A 5,736-nucleotide genomic window follows, 5' to 3' on the forward strand; every position below is an offset into this window, starting at 1 on the left:
TCTTCACCTGGAATAAAATGGTGAAATTAATCCTTACCCACACAACAGGAAGCCAAATTAATGCTTCTTCTTGTACAATGGAAGTGTTGGTATACTTTCGCACACAGGCATGGCAACTGCAACCATTTTCTTACAATAACACAGTCTTCTGGGAAATAATTTTAGTATATACAGCATGCAAGAGGGGAACAAGTCAAGAGTGAGAGCAGTGGAAATGAGTTACTTGAGAGCAGCATGTGGAGTGACGTGGAGGGACAGGTTGACGAATGAAGAAGTGAAGGAACGTTGTGGGGTGGATGTGGATGTGGCTGAGAAAATTAGGAGAAATACACTGAGGTGGTTTGGACATGTGGAGAGAATGGAGAATGAAAGACTGACTAGGAGTGTGTATGTAGGTGAAGTGGAGGGAGGGGAAGACTGAGGATGAGGTGGAGGGATGGAGTTGAGTGGTATATGAGGGAGGGGGGAGTGAGTTGGGGGAAGGACAGTCAAATGGTGGGTGACTGAGTGACTTGCAGGTGTTTTGTCTGCGGCCACCCTTTACGGGATTAAGGCGTTGGGCTATAGATAGACATAGATACAGCATGCAACACAGATATTACCTGGTTATTATAAGATTGCAAAAAAAAGTGCAGAGGAAAATAGAAATACACCTATTGAGGGGGTACGGTATTTAAGGAAGCTTTCCAGAGTTGTTTCCCTCCAAACTTCAACCTACAGCTGTTCAAGAGATATTTTATGAATGGAGGATGCTAGTAATCTGCTGTATGGATTATTTTTGTTTTATTTGTTTTTCCTTCCTTTGTTCTGTTCAAAAAAATAAATAAATAAAATAAAAAAAAACACCAGTTCACCCACGGCAGCCTGTCTACCAACTGGATGTGGTGCTTACTGACAATCTCACCACTGGGACACTTACCCACACAACAGGAAGCCAAATTAACGCTTCTTCTACAATGGAGATGTTGGTAAAACATAAGCACACAGGCCCAACAACTGCTACCATTTTCTTACAATATCACAATATTCTGGAAAATAATTTTAGCACAGCATGCAACATAGATATCGCAGTTATCAGGCTACTTAAAGAGTGCAAAAACGTACTGAGGAAAATAAACATACACCTATTTGTGGGTAGTTAAGGGAGCCGCGAGTTCACCCAATGCAGCCTGTCTACCAACTGGATGTGGTGCTTACTGACAATCTCACCAATGGGACGCATCACTACATCAAACATTCAAGTCTACAGAATACCTAATAATCCAGCCTGACCTACTCTTTCCTAACCAAGCTTATCCAAACTAGGGGACTTTGCACCCAGACCCTTGAGGGAGTGGGAGGCCAAGGATGAGATGGAGGGATGGAGTGGAGAGGTATATGAGGTAGGGGGGTGTGAGCTGGGAGCGGGGCAGTGAAATGGCGGGGGACAGGGCGACATGGAGGTGATTTGTTTGTGGCTACCTCTTACGGGATTGAGGTGTCCGGCAATAGATAGACAGATAGATAGACCCCTGATTTTACCCACCCAGGACTACCTCTTAACCTAACCTAGAGACTCCTCGAATATCCATCAGGACAAACCTCAGCCTGCCCTAACTTTCTAAATGTAATCTAATCTGCCATGACCTAACCTATTCTAACCTAACCTATCCTAGCCAAACCTAACCTAACCAATCCCAAGTTAATCCACTGAAATTACCCAAATCAAAAATATCAGCAGGGAATTTGAAAGTAAGGTAGACTATGGTATATCAAAAGTTAGACATGCATTTGGAGAGTTTGGCATAAAGTTCTGCTCTTGGTGGTAACAAAATCAGGGTGATGGTATATATATATTTTTTTTTAATTATAGAACAGAGGAAGGAAAAGCAAATAAAATAATAATAATAATAATAATAATAATGATGTGTGATATAAACAAGGCTTTACGTATTTCTATCTATCAATCTATTGTAAGACGCCTCAATCCAGTACGGGGTGGCTACAAACAAATCGCCTCCATGTTGCCCTGTCCCCCGCCATTTCACTGCCCTCCTCCGAGCTCACCCCCCCCTCTCTCATATACCTCTCCACTACATCCCTCCATCTCATCCTCAGCCTCCCCCTCCCTCTCCCCTCCTCCACCTCACTCACATACACTCTCCTCGTCAGTCTCTCACTCTCCATCCTCTCCACATGGCCAAACCACCTCAGTGTGTTTCTCCTAACGCTTCCTATCACATCCACATCCACACCACAACGCTCCTTCACTTCCTCATTTGTCAGTCTGTCTCTCAATGTAACTCCACACACACATACACTCACATACTCTCCTCGTCAGTCTCTCACTCTCCACCCTCTCCACATGGCCAAACCACCTCAGTGTGTTTCTCCTAACGCTTCCTATCACATCCACATCCACACCACAACGCTCCTTCACTTCCTCATTTGTCAGTCTGTCTCTCCATGTAACTCCACACACACATACACTCACATACACTCTCCTCGTCAGTCTCTCACTCTCCATCCTCTCCACATGGCCAAACCACCTCAGTGTGTTTCTCCTAACGCTTCCTATCACATCCACATCCACACCACAACGCTCCTTCACTTCCTCATTTGTCAGTCTGTCTCTCAATGTAACTCCACGTTTTAAGTACCGCCACAGTATTTCACATGTAAAAAAAAAATAAAAATGCTCAGTATCTGTGGTAATCTATGAAGTATACGGCAACAAGTAATCTTTGAAATACTAATTCCAACAGGAAATACTGAAAGGCTGCACCTGTGTGGCAAAGAATTAATAACAAGATTTTGCATATTATACAGATTTAAAAAAGACAAAAATAGTATCTATGGTGGTAGGTGTGGCATTCATTATCCACTCACTTGATGTAGTGCTGCCTACTTCTTCCTTCACCTTTACCATTCTTTTTCTGTGCCTGCCCTCCTCTCTTCCAATTTCTCACCATCATCCACTCACTTGATGTAGTGCTGCCTACTTCTTCCTTAGCCTTTATCATTCTTTTTCTGTGCCTGCCCTCCTCTCTTCCTATTTCTCACCATCATCCACTCACTTGATGTAGTGCTGCCTACTTCTTCCTTAGCCTTTATCATTCTTTTTCTGTCTGTCCTCCTCTCTTCCTATTTCTCACCATCATCCACTCACTTGATGTAGTGCTGCCTACTTCTTCCTTAGCCTTTATCATTCTTTTTCTGTGCCTGCCCTCCTTTCTTCCTATTTCTCACCATCATCCACTCACTTGATGTAGTGCTACCTACTTCTTCCTTAGCCTTTATCATTCTTTTTCTGTGCCTGCCCTCTTTTCTTCCTATTTCTCACCATCATCCACTCACTTGATGTAGTGCTGCCTACTTCTTCCTTAGCCTTTATCATTCTTTTTCTGTGCCTATCCTCCTCTCTTCCTTTTTTCTCACCATCATCCACTCACTTGATGTAGTGCTGCCTACTTCTTCCTTAGCCTTTATCATTCTTTTTCTGTGCCTGTCCTCCTCTCTTCCTATTTCGCTCATCTTTTCTGTCACTTCTTGTTGCTTTTCTTTCCTTTACAGGTGGCTTTACATTGAGTGACAAGCCAAATGGTTTCCTGTAAGTCAAGAAACCATTTACAACGCTGGGTGGTAACCATATCACCAAACCATACGTGCTCCCTACGTGTCAACAAGTGGGTTGGTGGAGGGTTAGTGCCCCTCCCCGTAAAACAACTAACTCAAAGACAAACGGCCACCCCTTATGGGATTATGACATCTGGACAGAGATATATAGACCTATGGTAATCTATGAAGTATAATAAGTGACCTGTGAAAGACTAGGAAAGACGGAAAGGCCACACCACTGGGAAAGAAATAATAAAATGTTAGTTTCTCTGAGATTCGTGTATAAAGGCTGACCAATGCTTGTATAAAGGATCAGTTGTCCAGCTATACCGTAAGTTATCAGGGCCACTTCATTAGGCTCTCTCTTGTATTTTGTTTTTCTCTTGGGGGGAACTCTTATTGCGGGCTCATGGCCTTTGGTTCCTTCGGTAAATTATTACAAGTGGACAATACACCCCCCAGGTAGTGCAATATATTTTTCTGGCAGTTTTTGATGTGATTCAAATGTTTCTGACCTTCATTTTTGTTGGAAATGCCCCTCACCGAACACAATAAAACTAACCAAACCAAACCCAACATACCTAACCTATCATAGGGGAGAAAATCAATTTCCGAATGGGGTAATGGGGGTTATTTGTGATCCTTAGTGACTATACTATAAAATAATTGTGCTAATATTCCAAAACTACATATTGTCCACTTGTAAAATAATACCGTTCCTTCTTCCTCACATTAAAAAAAAAAATAAAAAAGGGCACCAAATAAAAGACGTCAGAGTCATGAAACGCCCAATCACAAGTACAAATGTTCTTTAAAATTCACCAGCCTTCTAGGTTCCTGTGACACAAAGTAAAATGCATTATATTGTATGGCAGTTCCTATGACTTACCTTCTGATGAATAAAATCGCCTGTCATAAGCAGGAGTAAAGCAATTAAAGGCGTCATTCAAGCAGCCCCAAGTCTACGTGGAACTTCCCTCGGCTGACTTATCCCCATATTTCACCTCATAAATCACGAAACTTCGCAAAAAGTTTATAAAATGACTTTTAAAAATACCTGTGGGCGCTATCTACACGTGTTGAACATCATGGTGAAGGAAGAAACACGAAAAAATAACAAAGACAATAATGCTTCCATACAACTAAATAAACAGCTGGTCGTCCCCACAGCACAACAAAAACAAAGCCAAAATTGCTAACTTCAAAATCTGCTAAAAATCATCAAAAACAGCAGTGATGTGACTATATGCAGAAAAATTCATGGAAGTCCCTAAAAAAATGCGTAATACCTAAAATACCCGTAAAATGTATATGAATCTTTAGAATTCTGTACAATAATAGCTGAACGTGAGCTCTAAACTTGCGCTAAAAAGGACCATGAATATTGTTAAACACAGTAACAAGAAATTCGCCGTTATAATGCTGAAATAAATGCCAGTAATTCAATATAAATAATAACAAAATATCTATAAATACAACCAAAGCTACACCAAGAACGTGCTTAACTTTATCGCTTAACTCGCGCTCAGAAGTAGCAAGAACGCTGCTACGTACAGAGGAGGAAAACTTCAGAAACTTCAGGCAGTTAGAGAGAGAGAAGAAGAAAAAACGCAAAATCTGTATAGAAGGACGCTAAATAAATAAAAGCTAGGGATTTTTTGAAGCGTTAAGTGTTCGCCAAAAAAGTACTGAATTTTTGTTTTGTTTTTAATATCACTAAAATTGCATAAGTACCACTGAGTTCGACTTGCGCTCAAAAGTAGCTTCAATTTTGCTAAGTACGGAAACCCAGCAAATTCATGGGCAAGTAATAAAATAAAATATAGAAACAAGAAAATTCTGAAAATTATACCAAAAACAGCATTCAACAGGCCATAGAAGTTGGCTAAGTCTGTTAATAAGTCGCTCGAATACTGCTAAATATATAGAAAATTACTAGAAAATGGAATAAAATTTTCTCCCATGGAACTGAACAAATCATTGGTCTTCTCCATTTCAGAAACAGAGATGGGATTTTCAAATATATTTACACTTGGACCTTCCGTAACTGTAATTTGAACTGAATTGAAATATATATTGTTGTAATTTGATTTGTTTGAAATATTTATTGTTGTAAGAGGTATACAAACCACTTATACA

This window comes from Coenobita brevimanus, chromosome 70 (genome assembly GCF_032717465.1).
Source record: "Coenobita brevimanus isolate Jiangsu-jjx chromosome 70, ASM3271746v2, whole genome shotgun sequence".
Classification (NCBI taxonomy): Eukaryota; Metazoa; Arthropoda; class Malacostraca; order Decapoda; family Coenobitidae; genus Coenobita; species Coenobita brevimanus.